The sequence below is a fragment of the Saccopteryx leptura genome, chromosome 10 (genome assembly GCF_036850995.1).
Source record: "Saccopteryx leptura isolate mSacLep1 chromosome 10, mSacLep1_pri_phased_curated, whole genome shotgun sequence".
NCBI lineage: Eukaryota > Metazoa > Chordata > Mammalia > Chiroptera > Emballonuridae > Saccopteryx > Saccopteryx leptura.
This window is the reverse complement of record NC_089512.1, coordinates 10741456-10757717: the sequence shown is the minus strand read 5'-3', so window position 1 is coordinate 10757717 and position 16262 is coordinate 10741456. Positions and strand designations below refer to the sequence as shown.

At 48.3% G+C, this 16262-nt stretch overlaps 1 pseudogene; it reads left to right on the top strand.

Moving 5' to 3' along the window:
* Positions 1-6876: 6876 nt before the first annotated feature.
* LOC136382629 (U2 spliceosomal RNA) lies at positions 6877-6999 on the top strand (annotated as a pseudogene).
* The last annotated feature ends 9263 nt before the right edge of the window (positions 7000-16262 follow it).

Sequence of the window (16262 nt, the reverse complement as noted above, 5' to 3'; positions counted from 1 at the left end):
AGTCTACAGTCTTTGAGATAGCTGTGAGAATAATGAGGTTTTTTTTCCCGCTTCAGAGTTGTAGGGAAATTCTACACTCCACTGAAAAATGATTTTCAGTATGAAAGAGAGAATTGTTTATCATTAATGGGCAGTCTCCCAATGAATAATAATGTAATATAAATTATTCTATTATTTTTCTTATGGAACGATTTAACATGAGATGTGAGGCTTTTTTCTTCCTTCCTACCAAGGTGAATTGTTCCCTAGTTATAGAATGGCACCACCAGACAGTTGGGCAGTGGTTCTTATACTGGAAATAAGGATGACCCCCATTGTCCTACCTGGTTAAATTTATACCCTCTTCAATGAACTCTTCTATCACGCCTTTGTTCTGTGCCCTCGTTGACGTACTTCTGTGGTGTCTAATAAGACGCTTCATGTTGACCTTTAGCAAGCTCATCCTAGTTACTTCCTAAGTAACGAATTTATTGTGACCCTTCTCTTGTATGTAGAAGCTATAATACGGCTGCCACTATTTCATGATAGAAATTTGGTGAATATGATACAAACCACAACTGAACTCAATGGAAGTTGCCTGGTTCGATGGTGAATGCAGGAATAAAAAGTCCACCACTTTCGGAAGCTCAAGTGAAAGGTCAGTTGCCCCAAAGAAGAGGGATTTTTTAAAAAGGGAAATTAGTTTTTAAAAGTCAGCCAGCTGACCAACCACAGCAGATTTTGAATTCCAGTCCTGACGAGGAAGCTGGGGGAAGAATCCTCAGAATGTGCTGCTAATTAAGAGGTGCCTGTGTACGTGGAGAATGCAAAGTGATTTTAACGTTAGAATAAACAGCATAAATTCAAAATGTCAGCCAAAACATATTCAATACACACTGTCTCACTGAACCTGTTTCAGGCTTGTTGGCTGAATCCTGACATTGCACCTTTTGAAAAGTAGGAACCAAGCAGACACACACGTTCACGGTCACACGGTCAGGGCAGACCCTCCGCCGGCAGCCATGTTCGTCTGTGAGTGGTGAAGAATAAAGAAATCGGAAGGGGACTTGTCCCACGTGGGCCCAACACATGAAAAATCTGCATCTTGTCTGACAATAGTTTTGCAGTCCTAGGAAGTAAATAAGAAAGCGGAAAGCATTTAAATGAATGAAGCATTGCTTCCAACAGAGCTTTTAGAAGTGGACAAATATGAATGATATTGATTGATTTAAATGGATTGTTTAAATCTCCCCTTCTGTGGAATCCAGGGAGTGACCCAGAGCTTGCCCGGGGGGGGGGGGGGGGGGGGGGGGGGAGCGGGCAGGCTGGCAGTGTGCTGGTGGCTTTCTGTTTTTCTAAGAGCCCAAGCAAATTGGAACGTCAGTGTTGCCTGAACATTCCGTGTGTGCGCGGGAGACCTGCAGGAGGAAACGGCGCCCGTACGTGGGAACAATGAAGCAATCTGCTTTGTCTGCATGTAGGGACTTTGGAGGGACGCTCCAGCTATAAAATAGGGACAGTCTTAGGGTGCCTCCTTTCCTCGTTTTGCGAAATTAATTTTAATAACAGTGTCTTCGAGGTGCCCCATCTGTGTGGGTGTCTGGACCACCAATAGGTTCTTCCTGTCCAATTTTCTTAAACTGACCAGTCCTTTTCCTGGGAACGCAGGAGGGAAATGGTGTGGTCCTGGCTGTCATTTCGTGACACTGCCCACAAGGGCACACCGGCCGGCAGGCTGGATGCCAGCCACCAGCCCATCATTTCTCAGTGAAAAGAACCTTTCAGCTCCGTTACCTCCTGGAGAGCGCTGATTTTTCCAGCAGTCAGGCTTGATCTGGGTAAATAATTAGAGAGCTGAGAGCTAAGACATCACCCTGGTGCTGTCTGTGATTCTGCTAATATAGCCAGACCTTGTGATTCCATCGCTGCTACAATCTTTCTGCTGCCTTTCTCTAATGCTGCAGAGAGAGAGGGGAGGGAGGGAGGGAGGGAGGGAGGGAGGGAGGGAGGGAGGGAGGGAGGGAAGAAACAGCAGCAAAGCCAGTTGCTTGTATTTGTCCTGAAAGAATTAATGACATTTTTCATTCTCCCGTGAAACCAAGGAAAAAACAAAACAAAACGGTTAACCGCTCTTCATCTGCATAGAGGAAGGTAAATCTCAATACACCTTCCTCTCTCCCCACCCACACCTACCAGGACATGCGTGCCCAAGTGCAATTGCTTCCCTGTATTGATTTATTTTAAAAACCGTCCTGCCCCTAGTTGACTGGAATTTGTGGGGCTCCGGATTGCCCATGAAGATTACATTTCTCAGAAGGCAGACCCCAAAGTGGTGAACAGCTAGTTGAACTTTTTTGCAGCTGCTCATTCAAAGCCAATTTAAAACAGAAGACGAAGAGGAGGAAGCACTGGCTGTTGTAAGGCCTGGGAATCTCTGTGCAAGGATCTGGTATTCTGAAACTTGGTCACATTCTACCCTGTCCGCCCGGGTGGTGCCCCTGGGTGGAGATGTGCAAAGCAGGGAGGAATTAGAACAACAGCTCTCGAGTCCTAGTGGCATTCCTGGTTTTTCCTCTTACTTGGGCCTTCCGTTTGCAACATCTGTAGTTATTGTATCATTAATTTTCGTTGATTGAGAGTCATGGTAAGAAGGCCCATCTGATATATTGAAAAGTAGTCATTGTGCTAATGGAATCTTATTACTTCCGAAGAAAGATCTATGGTTATGGATAAAGACTAAGGAATAGAAAGAGGTAACTTAATTAAAATAATTAAAATGCACAACAGGCATGTTTAACACAATTACCTATTAACGACTGAGGCCCCTTCACAAACAGTTTTCTGCACCCGGAAGTGGAAGGCACGGTGAAGAAACAGGCCAGCGGATTAGGTGGTGGCCCCCACAAGTGTGGAGAATCCTGAATATCAAGAAAGCGGAACGTCTACTGACTAGTCCCCCCCACCCGGGGCTGTCTGCACAGATTTATTCATTAGGTTTCAAAATGAGGGCATTCTTCACTGAGTCAGACTGCATCCTCGCCCAGCAACTCCTAGCTGGATCTGTGGCATGGGTTGCTTCAGTCACCAACATGGCCGGCCCCGCCGCCTCTCCAGGGTGACAAATCACAGAGGCCTGGCCACCGCGTGGCACTGCGGCATTGGCGTTGCTGTGGGTTTCTCCTGCTCAGAGCCTTCAGGCCGAATCTCCTGACCTGAGACTTTTTAAGAGAAATGTTCGCCCATTTAGTGATGCAGTTTGTCTTGAAACAAAAAGCACTGATATTTGATTGATTATAACCATGGCATCTGTGAATGGATTAAATCAAATTCATTCATTCATTCACTCACTCACTCCTTCCTCCCTTCCTCCCTTCCTCCCTTCCTCCCTTCCTCTCTTCCTCTCTCCCTTCCCTCCCTTCCTCCCTTCCTCTCTCCCTTCCTCCCTTCCTCTCTCCCTTCCCTCCCTTCCTCCCTTCCTTCTTGCCCTCCTTCCTTCCCTTTTTCCTTCCTTCCCTCTCTCCTTCTCTCCCTCCTTTCTTCCTACCAACCGTACTCCCCTCCTCTCCTTCCTGTCTTCCTTCCCAAACCCCAGGAGCTGTTCTGGTGCAAGACCGAGGGAGGCTGGAGGCAGGTAGGGTGAGCGTGTCAGGAAAGGGTCTGGGGCCAGGACCCTGCCAGGTGCTTTCTGGTCTGGCACAAAGGAGGTAGGGACTGATTTTTTGAAGACCTCTGTCCCATGATTGTCCCTCTATCATGGAACAGCCTCTGGGACAGTGTGGGACTCAAGTATTTTAGGGTGTCCTAAAGGAATCCTCTGGAGAAGAGCAGCCCGTAGGACCCCCTTTCTGTAATGGCACTTACGGGTCATGGCTTTCCGAGCGAAGCCAGGCTCGGGCTCTGCCCGGGGTGAAGTCTTTGTCTGCCTGCTCACCCGATTGCTCCGGCTCCGGATTGATTTTCGGCCCTCGCTGCCATAAGTTGGGGGCTGGCTACAAGCAAGCGTGCAGGAGGCAGGGGGGAGGAGTGTGCCTCCTGTCTGCTGCCCTAGGGAGCCTGCTGATGTTCTGGGATTTCTTTTTAACTTGGAATTTCCATATGACAAGAAGAAAGCGGTTTCTCCCCATCTAACGGAGCCATTAGCATCTATTAGGAAGGCGGACAGGGTAAGTAGTGGAGCAGCCTCCGCTCGCTTCCCGGGGCGGGCAGGCTCGGGGCTGCGGGTCACCCCTGAGCTCCAGCTGGGTACGCACCAGGGCAGCGGGGACCTAGCCCGGCTGCCTGCCTGCCTGCTCTTCCCTGGTCCCGAGGTGAGAGTCGGCCTCACACTCCCAGGAGCTCCTGCGGGCTGGCTGCTCCCCTCCCCCGGCTCCTTTGCAGGGCATTCTCTCCTGCCGGTAAATTGCATGTCATGTCTCACGGGGGGCATCGCTGGCACCTTCCTGGAACTCTCCATTCAGATTTCCTGGTCCTGCCCAGGCACAGAGGCTCCTAGGAGGAGGTGGTGCTTCTGCATATTAATTTTGTCTAGTAACCGGCTGCCCGGCTTGCCTTTGCAGGCTGATGTATTGATGGATGTATAAAGCGTGTTTTATTTCAGTCATTAGGCAAATGTGGATTCACGGAGCTGTCTGCAGTTCCCTCGCAGTGTCCCTTGCTAGGGACGAGAGACAAAGGTTGTCGCACCACCTCCTCCCACCCTCCTTTGCTACCTAGTGACCAATGACTTGTTGTTTTAGCCTAAGCTAGTTAGGAATGGCATCTTCCCCCCCCCCCCCAGCCCCCACCAGAGGGATCATTGAATTCAATATTAGTGTTTACAAGTAACGTGCAGTTCTTTTTAAAAGCCCAGGATTTTGGTGTGTAAATACTTCTGAAGTATGTCGTAAAAATGGGAGAGTGGAGCGTGTGGTGTGTGCTCGGGGATGATTCTTACATGGGTGTTGCTTCCGTGAAAGTCACTGGTTTGTCCCCATCAAGGCATATGAAAATGTGTGTCGCCTCTCATGATGAAGGGTGCAGTGCTAAAGGGGCCGTCGCTTCAACTGCGTTTCCTCTGGCCCGGTGTTACTCTGCAACTTTGGTTTTTTGTCCTGGTGTCCTCCTACCCCTCTGCTCATCCTTCCACAACCCCACTGCGTAAAAAAAGAAAAGAAAAAAAGGATCTCTGCAGAACACTTATGTTTTTCAAGAACTCTCTTATGCCGATAAACTTGACCTGGACTGTGTTACTAATTTGGTAGCTTAATCTGTCATACAGAAGATCACAGCCTGTGGGTCGATAGGTCCATCTGAACCCTTCAGCCAAATCATCTAAATTGTTTTTAAAAGCTATTTGTAAGCCAGGGGACACTTAGCAAAAAGTGTCTCTACATTTTTTGCCGATAGACCTATTTTTAGACTGAGCACTTTAAAAGCCTTGTTCAACCCAACCAGCCCGAATCAATGTACAATGCACTTCTAACAAAAGATGTTTTTTACTGTTCACAGTGAAGTCATTATATATACATTTCCGTTATGGAAATAGCTGCTCTAACAACAGCAGAAATTTCACCACAGAAAGGATATCGCTCTGATTTTAAACCCTAGAAGGAAAGTATGGCTTTCTTATATATTTTAGGGGGAAGGAGCCATAAGAGACTCAGTAATTAGAGTAACATTTGTTTCTGCAGACTTTTCGTGTATTCTATCTAATATGCCTCTTTTACTTTGTCACAGTTGTGGAAATGTTCAATATACTGCCAATTTTTATTACATATAAAATAGATGAACATACGAGGCATGGCGCGTGTGACTTAGGCCGGGGGGGGGGGGTAGGAATGACGGTCGTTCGGGTGAGCATAATGAAGTGTCTCCCTCCAGGAGGTAGAGCGAGAGAGAAACCACCACAGATCAATAACTTATAAGTAACCACATGAAAAGGGGGGCCAGAAAAGCTTTGTGTGTGTGTGTGTGCGCGCGCCTCGGTTCTGAAACAAGCTTTTTCTGGTGGCAGGATATTCATGTTGGAATGATTAAGTAAAAACAAGGAGACGGAGCATTTGCAGGGCAATATGTTGTTTCTATTTTATATATTTACAACAATAATTTTTGAAATGCCTCGATGGTCTGCTGAAAAGTCATCATAGAATTGACACTCTTGAAGCCGGCATGAGCCTGAATTTTGAAGAGTAAGTGCAGATAGGAGTTGGGGCGCGCGGTGGTTAAGCGTGGGGTGGGGGGGGGAGAATCTGGCACGTGGACCCGGAGCGTGTTGGCGTTTCTTTGTGCCTGTTTTATAGGAAGCACGCTAGCGTCGTCTGGAACCACAGCAATGGATGTATCGTACACGAATGAATGTGTAACGACCTAACGCAGCAATAATGCATTTAGCATAGTAAGCAGTGCCTAGATCTTGCCGAGGTCTCGGGGAGAGCGGAAACTTACCACAGAGAACGTAAGGGAGGGAAAGAAGGCAAGTGAATTGGGCTGTCTTCTCCCGAGCAGGGAGACGATTTCCTTGCAATGTGGAGTTCTGAGTAAGCAGACGGGAAAAGTCTCCTCAGCGCCCCTTTAACGGCTCTGTCTCTGTGTGGCCTTTTGTTTACGTATTGCAGGTGGAGTTGGTACTGAAGCCCGAGGAGGGTTGTGGTGTACATCCTCTTTCACTGAGGGTCTGAATTCGACCGTGCTCCTAGGAAATACACACAGGCCCGCTCACACTTATTAGATAGTGACCCGTGCAAACGTGTTTGTGTAGTCCTCTTTGAATTCATTTAAAAGAATATCAGGGAGTTTTTAAAAATGTCACTATAGACCTTGACCCTTCAGATCACTAGTTGTAATTTTTTCTTTTTTTTAACCTGGAAAGTGGCTTTTTCTCTACCAGAAATTTGACAGTGAGAAAATGTATTTTTTAAAATTGCTTTTTGGCCTTTTGGCTAAGATCAAATGTAGTATCTGTTTTTTTATCAGTTTTAAAAGAGTATATTTTTGTTTGTTTAGGCTCTGCCCTAAGAAAGAATAGCAAGGGGAATATCCCTCAGTTTTGCAGACACGTTCGAGACAAGCTTCCTATTTGATTGGTTTAAAGGCTTCACTGACAGTATGTGTCTTCTCCTCGTTTTGATGAGTAATGGAAAGGGAACAGATATTTGGTAGCTGAGCAAAACGATACTCTGTCGTAGTCTGTTTGTGGTCAAATCCAGAAGCCGGGGAAAATTTGTTTCCATTTGGACATACTGTTGATCATCTCTTGTTTATCGAGGCTGACGGGAAAGAAATTACTGGGGAAGGTTAGAGATTGTTCACATAGCTATTTACTGACACACTCATCTCTGATTCATATTTTTCAATGTAGCTCAAAGTAGGGTGGAATTTTTTGAGTGGCTTGTGGGTGTTGGCCTCCCATGCGCTGGGGACTGAGGCGTTCCCGTTGCCCCACCAGGAATTCTTGAGTTCCCTTGAGAAATGACGTGGAATGAAGGAAGGCTGCTAACCTCGGTCGAGTTGGCCTCCCTGGCTAGCCAGTGTCTGACATCTAGCCAACCTCTCAGTCAAAGCTGTTTCTAGGCTCATTTTAACATTGTGATTTGCGGGGCAGGATGATTCCCCCACCTCTACCCCCCCAAAAAAAACTACATCTTCTGTGTACTTGAAAAGAACTTGATTTTGGTGTCTTTTTGTGGAACTCAGTTCCAGAGAGACCGTAAAATACCTTAGCGATTTATCTTTATGTAATTTCCATATTTTAGGCTCTTCATTTCAGGCCAGTGGCCTATTTTGCTACTCTAGATGATGGGCCCGCGTCAGGCAGCCCCACGTAGCTTAGAACAAATTAAGAAGGAGTGTGGCAGCCCCCAAAGGCCCTCAGTAACTAGTTTCTAATAGATTCAAAGAGAAAAAAAAAAAAGCTCTTTCTTTAAACTTTATCCCAAATCCAGTGCTCTACTGGCTGATAATCAATAATGATTCATGCAGGGTTTGATTTACAGTGACATGTCAGTGTCTCTGCCCCTTAGGGTTTCTCTGTCACAGTCTCCAGGCCACGGAGGGGTTAAGTACACACACTTCTCTCTGGGCTTCGGGGATAGCAGCCCCCAAAATCAAAGTGTACGATAGCATCGAGGTATTGTTCGATTACTAGATAGTGTGTAGTTTTTGAAATGGAAAACGGTCATCGTTAGCCTCATGCAGCGTGTAAAGATTGCATGGCGCGTATTGAATGCTCATTGTGGTTATGCAGTCCAGAGAGAAGCTTCGGTGCCACATTCTCACACAGATGTTAAAGCAAAACCTTCCCACCATTGTGGGACTGAGCGTCCTATGTACCCACGTAGAGTGTGGTTGGAACGGATCAAACGCTGTGGACACCTTCCCGCAGAGCCGCAGAGCTGCCTGTCTTGGAGGAAGCCAGAGGCAGCAGGAAGAGGCAGAGCCAGGGAGGGAGGCCCCGGCTGAGGCCCTTCCCCCGCTGCCTGTGCCTCTGATGGAGCAGATAAGCGTGTGTTGTGTCCTGGAGGGCATTGCTGGGGGGGCTGCCGTGCTGCCAGAACCGAGGAACACAACACCCAGGTAGATGGAGTGGAAACGCTGAGAAGTCATTTCCTGTGTGCTCTGCAGGTTGCGGGGACACAGTGAGGCACCCCCCACCCCCGCCCGGGCTGTGTTTCCACCATCAGCCCCTTGAGGGGTTCCGTTCCTCCTGCTCGCTCCGCAGCCACTGCCCATGGCTCTCTGGGAAGACGCCGTGCTGGTGGCAGGTGCCGCAGCCTTATTGAGACATCGCTCGTGTTCTCAATGACGGTCCAACAGGACAGGAATCGGGTGGAACCGTATGAAGCGGCCAGTGTTCGGACGTTTCTGACCTACAAAAGCAGCAGTTATTCATTTCCCTGTTACTGATCTTGCTCTACTTCTCCATACAGCAACCAGATCACATAATTCCCCTGCCTGAAAATGTTCCACTGCCTCTCCAGTGCGCTCAGAATAAAACCCAGGCTCTTTACCTTGGCCTCCTCCAAGGTCCTTGGGGCCCTGGCCCCTGCCTGCCCTTCCCCCCATCTCCTTGCTCTGTGACAGCTCACTCTGTTCAGGGCTGGCCTCCCAGCCCTTCCTACAACTCACCCCAGGGCCTTTGCATTTGCTCCTCGCATTCTAGGCCTGGCTTCTTGTATTTTAAGTGTCAACTCAAATTTTACTCCCTCAGAGAGGTCCTGTTCTTGGCCCTTACATCTAAAGGAAGACTTCCCCCTAACCCTATTAGCCCATTCATTTTCTTCCAAGTACTTTATCCCTGTCTAAAATTGCTTGCTTGCTTCTTCATTATCGGCTTCACGACAGTGGACAAGGGACCAAGCACCTTGTCTGCTTTGTTCTCAGCGTTGTCCCCACTGCTTGGGACACAGCAGGTGCTTAGAAAGGGTTTGCGGAACGAATATATTGGATGCCTTGTGCACCTCTGCACATCCTGTCAACCGGCGGGCACTGCACAGCCCGGTTATAAGAACTGCGGGCAGCCTCCGGCAGGGGCTCCCAGGGTGTCGTGCCAGGAGGAGTCTCTTCTGCTTCTGCATCTACCTGTGCTGGCCATCACTCCGGGAGTACCTCCTGGGGGCAGGGGGTGGGGCTGACGGAGATCCGCCTCCTCACTCATCCTCCTCACTCATCCTCCTCACTCATCCTCCTCACTCATCCTCCTCACTCATCCTCCTCACTCATCCTCCTCACTCATCCTCCACTGACAGTTCTCAGCCGTTTCTCTCTGTCCCCCTGCTGTCCTCGGAAGGCCCAGCCAACCCAGAGATGCAGCCATGTTTCCTTGACCGCCTCCCCAGTGCCACACCCCTGCCCCTGTCCCTGCTCAGCTGTCAGCCTGCAAGCTCCTGTCACAGGCAAGGCTCCGAGGGGACACTTGAGCTATTGAAGGTGCGACAGATTTTGAGATCTATTTCTAAAACACCCACCTCACTTCAGGAAGTGGCTCTACTACCCCTTGGATTTGGTGACAGCCCCTCTGGACAGCCAGGGGACCAGCTGGCGCGGCTGCATTCGTGCAGGCAGAGTCTTGGAAGCCCTTCCCGAGTGCGTTTCCCGGTGCCCAGAGGAACGGAGAGGTAGGCTGAGGTCACACTGAGCTCTCCAGGCTGCCCGATTCCTCTGCAGGGACCCCGCCCACTGCAGACGACATCAGGTCGCCCCTCCCCACCCCCACCAGGAAGGGGGGAAAACCAGTCCAGCGCTGCAGGCGGGCGTGTTTCCTGCACACTTCCTGCGCATGGCGCTGCAGTATTGCAGCATTACGTTGGCTTTTATGCCTACAGTGTTGCCCACCTAGAGACGGGCTAGGAACCAGGGGGCGCGCGCTAGCTTCCAGAAATGCTGACGAGGCTTTCCTGCCTGGGGCGCCCCGGGTAGCAGGCGAGCAACCTGGAGGCCAGTGGCCATGACAGATTGGCACACCTCAGACTTCTGGTTTCATTTGTGGGGACTGCAGGTGTCCTTCAATGCACAGGACTCTTAACTTGGTAGGTAATGCGTTTCCTGTCAAGTTCATCGCAGGACCTGGATGCGGGGGAGTGAAGAGCGTTTCAGCTGCAGCTTTCAATTATATGTTGTTGACGGTGTCGACAAGACCAAGGAATAAAATATCAAGCCAGAAATGACTGACCCTGAAACTGGAGCATCTTTTCGTCCCAGGCCCTTCCTGTGGAAGAGGTAGAACCTTTGAATAGGTGAGGGATACATTGTCGGGTTATCTCTGATTACTCTGGATTTCAAATGTGAAACAAAGCCACACGTTGAGAAATGAGATTTCCGGTCCCTGTCTTCCACTCTTGACGGCGGGTACCGGGGTCTTTATGGAGCAGAGGTGGCCAGAAGAGCCATTTTTCTTGTGGGCCTATCATCACGCCCAGAAATGAATACTCTTCAAATATCACTCCGTTTTTCCATTTGGGCCTCTTTAAATCCCCTAGATCTAGATAGACCGTTACCCAGTATTACAGAGGAATTTGTTGACTGTTTTCTGAGGTTTCTTTCCTTGAACCATATCTTTAAGACCTTGCTCATAATTCGGTGATTCTCTTGCTAATTAGTACATGCAGCCAGGTTTTCCAAAAACAAGTCTTTCATCTTCTTCCAAAGCAAAGAATGTCATTACAGGGCCGTGGTGTGCTTCTGCCGACAGCCAGCGGGCAAAGCCGCCAGCATCTCGTGGGTAAAAATCTGCGTGTCGTCCAAACATCTTTTGTAGATCAGGCCAACACCTTATCTTCTCTAGACTTTATAGCTCCCACTCGTTTATGACTCCGTCCGCCGCTTGTTTGAGGAAACATCCCTGTGTTTTCAAGCTTCAGAGGAGAACCATGTCAAACGTTTGACTCTTCAGTTTGTTTTTTTAAACCCTATTTTTATGTTTCCGAAAACCTAGAAGTGAGGAGACACTAGAACAGGGACAGGTGAACCATTTACTGGTCATCGGATTCAAAGTACAAAATGACCAGTTAACGTCACACATATAAATGTATGACGTATAAATGTACAAATGGCAGAGACCTGCCGCCTCCCAGCGTGATCTAGGCACATGCTGTCTTCTTTATTCCCTGTTCACTGTCCGCAGGAGTAGGTGGCTCGGGCCCTGTGCACTGATGAGAGGCACTGTGCATGTGAAATGGGTGACTTCCTCGCCCCTTTTCCCCCTGGTCCTTTGTCCCAGCGCTGGACTGTTCTACGGCCCATCGGCTCCTCTTGGTTATCATTTTAAAATCCATATTGATATCAGAATAACGTGAATGAAATACTTTTACAGATTTGTATGATGCTGGGAGGAAACAAAGTAGGCTTAGGTGCTCCCCCACCCCCCACCCCCCCGCCAGACTCCATGAGTGCACCTGTGCGCTCAGTTCCCAGGATGGTGGTGTAAGTCTGGGGTTACTCCGCGAGAGTAGTTCATGGTCATAGAAGGCTCGGGCTCTGGGAGATAAACGGGAGACAGCCACACGGGGCTCCCAGCGCCGTGAACACCTAGGGACCGGTGATTCCTACACGGAGGTTGTAAGACCACCTGGCAAGGATCGTTGTCAGTTCCGATCCCCACGCCACCCCTCCCCTGAGCCTGAAGCTCTGATTCAGTAGGTTTGAGGCTGCAGCTTTGGGATTCTGCATTTTAACGGCCTTTCTGGTGGCCGTGACTAGCAGCCTGGTTTGGGTACTTCTCTTTGCTGCAGTTTCCACATCCCTAAAAAAGAGGATAATAACATCTATTTCACAGAGTGTGGGCAGGAACTGAAAGAATGTGTGGGAAAAGACCCTGGGAACTGTGAAGCGAGACAGACTAGGACTTGTGGAATTAGTGGGTTTAACCCTCAGCTTCCTTCTGAGGTCTCCAGATTGGAGCCGGCCGGTCCCTGGGTCCAATGATGCTGGAAAATATATTCTGTTCCCTTAGCATCCTACCCTGTTTCCATCCTTTGCATGAAAACACCAGGCATGGCCTTCTCGCCCCTCTTTCCTTCCTTCCTTGAACAAACACATGTCGATTGATCACCGAGAGCTCTAGGTGCCTGGGGACACAGCTCCCCCGGTTTTCTTATCTTTCTTGACCCAGGCGGGTGGAGATTCCTTGTGGTTTAGTCACATGGAAAGAATAATGTCTGTCTGATGTCTGCCACTTTTCAGATAACCCTTTAGATGGTGTCATTCAGAAATGTCTGCAGTTAGTTCTGGAAACACTTCCGATGAGAGATGTGGTGGCTCAGAGCCCTTCTGACTCGACACGTAGCCAGGATGGGCTTTGCCTGGTGCCAGTGTGTAGCGGGCTGCCCGGGTTGGCTCCCACACAGCCCCAGGAGGGGTCCCTGCCCTGTGCCACCCACGGCTGAGCCTGGAGTTAGAGATTCCCACCTGCCTCTCCCATCCAGAACACCCAGAAAACTTTCAGGCCAATACCAGTCCCTGGGGAAAATATCCCAAGTTATTTGAACTTACTAGAGACTGTAAGCAGACTAGGATAACAAAGACTGTGTGAACTAGAAGTCGTTTTAATGACGTAGCTTCTCAACTGCTGTGGATGATGGGAGTGGGGTGCCTGCCCACATGACATCCACATGGGAAGCCTATTCTCAAATACAATTTTTTTTTTTTTACAGAAACAGAGAGAGAGAGAGTCAGAGAGAGGGATATATAGGTATAGACAGGAGCAGAGAGAGATGAGAAGCATCAATCATCAGTTTTTTGTTGGGACACCTTAGTTGATCATTGATTACTTTCTCATATGTGCCTTGACCGTGGGCCTTCAGCAGACCAAGTAACCCCTTGCTCGAGACAGCAACCTTGAGTCCAAGCTGGTAAGCTTTTGCTCAAACCAGATGAGCCTGCGCTCAAGCTGGCTACCTTGGGGTCTCGAACCCTGGTCGTCCTCATCCCAGTCTGACGCTCTATCCACTGCGCCACCGCCTGGTGAGGCTCAAATACAATCTGATAACACTATACAAGCAGGTGCTCAGTCAACAGAAGGAAACACATGCCAGGCTCCTTTTATGAAGAATCTCATAGGATTTGCTGCAAGAGGTAATGGCACTAAGCATTGTGGGAGCTGGGACATGGCGGCTGAGTGGCTTGCCTGAGGTTGGGTGAGGGGCGGAGTTGGGATTTCAACCGAGTGGAACCATGAGGCTGTTTTGCCTCCCCTAGTGTGGATGGTCAAGCTTTGTCTACAGCCGATTCAGCCTTAGACCCCCTGAACGAAGGATATAGTGACTCAAATAACAAAAAGAGTTTTATGAAATATGTAGTTTCTTAGTCAGTGCCGTGAAAGTATTAAGCCCTCAGGCATCTATCGTGTGATGGGCGACCTGTTCCCAGGTGCATCTAGGACTGAACCAGTTATGAACTCTCCTTGGGAGAACGGAGCAGTGTCTTCAGAACTTTCCACTACCTTTCAAAGGAAGACCGAAACCCTCTCCACTGCCCCCCGCAGCCTTGCACCGTGGGCCCCCAACCACCTCCTTGCCTTTCCTTGGGCTGAGCCATGCTTCCCCCCAACTTGGAGCTCTTGCCTTGAATCTTCCCTTCTCTATTCTCATCCTGCAGACCTCAAGCTTAGAAGACACTTCTTTTTTTTTTTTTTTCATGTTTTTCCAGCTTTATCAAGAGATGGCTGATGTCCATATAGCATATATGAGTTTAAGGTGTACAATGTGATGACTTGATACAAGTAGATAGTGTGAAACCACAATCAGATTAGTAATTAACACCTTCAAGCCCCATAGTTTTGTGTGGTGATAAATATTTCAGGTTTACTATCTTAACAACTTTCAATGATATAATCCAATAGTATTAACTATAGTCACTGTGCTGTGTACATCTGGTGATCTTCACCCTCCCATTGCCTCCTTCTAGTGAAATTCTCAGAGCCGGGGTCAGGGCGGAAACCTGGTCCTGGAGAATTGTGGTGGACCCAGGGCGGCTGAACAGTGAGCTTTGTCCAGGGGGTTCAGGAGGTTTGGGGGTACTGAGGTACTCCTTCCCTGGTAGCGGCCATGGTCCTCATCTCAATCCACGTTCTCCCTAAACCCCCTCCTCAATAAGTAGTCCCTCTCCCAACCGGTGTGATGTGGAGCGGTTGTTGGGATAAGAAGAAATCTATTTGACCTTCTTTCATGCTCTTTTCTTCAGGAACATGAGACATTTTGAGATAAAGACCAAGAATCAAAGATGATACTGTGGTTTAGATCTTTTTTTTAAAAGGAAAAAGATGTGAGTGTAAACTGCAGGGATGTTATACTCCTCTCCTTTGGAGATATACTCCGATCTCTCATTTAAATTCAGAAAGGTAGGGCCATCCTCACATTTTTGACAATCCACCTTTACAGAATAATATGGCGATAGTCATAACGATGATGCTAAAACAGTAAGATGATCCCCAAATGAGTCCTTACCTGTATGTAATGTAAAAAATAATTGTTTAGAAACAAGATCATTCTCACTCCTCTTGTGTCTTAAGACTTGAAATTCTAAAACAATCCGAAAGGTGTTACTATCACTCCCCGCGGTCTCTCACTTCCCAATCAGAGTGCATCAGCGATTCCTTGGGCTTTTTAGTCGATGACTTTGATAGCATTAAAGACCCATTCCCAGCTTCGCTGCCTTAGAGGCGAAGGCTCTCTTCCTTCTGATAAGACGTGAGAAGTTTTGCGTGAACAGTGACCGCCCGCACCTCAGCACCGTGCACTGTGTCCATAATGTCACCACTTCTGGGGGCTACATGGTGCACATTCATTTTTTTACTACGCTTTTATCTTGGTTCTAAAAGGAATGTGTGTTCATTGCAGACAATTTAGAAAATACAGAAAAGCATAAAGGGGAAAAGAAATCTCACCCACCATTGTATCCTCAGGGATGACACATAGTAACACTTTCATCTGATGCCTCTGATCCTGGGCTGTGCAGACACGGACTTCAAATTGGAGTTCTCCTCTATATACACAGTTTCATATCTTGTTTTCTCCCCACTTCTCATTTTATTGGGAACATGCTCCCATGACCTGAAACCTTCTCTGAAAACATAATTTTCATAGGTAAACAGTGTTCCCCCTCACCGTGTGCAAGTGCCTGAATTTAGCATTGTTCACTTCCTGCTGGATGCTGAAGTTGTTGCCCTTTTTCCCTGGAATGAATAGTGATTCTGTCAATGTCGTTGCTAATAAGCCTCAAGCATGTCTCTGGCTCTGCCCTTCTGTGCCTGCGAGGTTTTTTTTTTAATTAATTTATTGTTTTGTATTTTTCTAAAGTGAGAAGCAGGGAGGCAGAGAGAGACAGACTCTCACATGTGCCCAACCTGGATCCACCCGGCAAGCTCACTAGGGGGCGGTGCTCTGCCCATCTGGCGCATTGCTCATTACAACTGGAGCCATTCTGGTACCTGAGGTGGAGGCTATGGAGCCATCCTCAGTGCCCAGGCCAACTTTGCTCCAGTGGAGCCTTGTCTGAGGGAGGGGAAGAGAGAGAGAAAAAGGGGAAGGTTGGAGAAACAAATGGGCGCTTCTCCTATGTGCCCAGGCCGGGAATCAAACCTGGGACTTCCACATGCTGGGCTGATGCTTTCTCACTGAGCCAACAGGCCAGGGCCAGTGTGCCTGCGACTTTTAAAATTGAGGTGTGTTGTACATTCAATAAAACACACAGATCTTTAGTGTATATTTTTACCTATATGTACACCTGTGTCTTATGTCACATTTAAAGGCTCCTTTCATATTCCTTTCAAAATTCATTTTGCTTTAGGTTGTTTGTGCGAAGTATTGAAACCC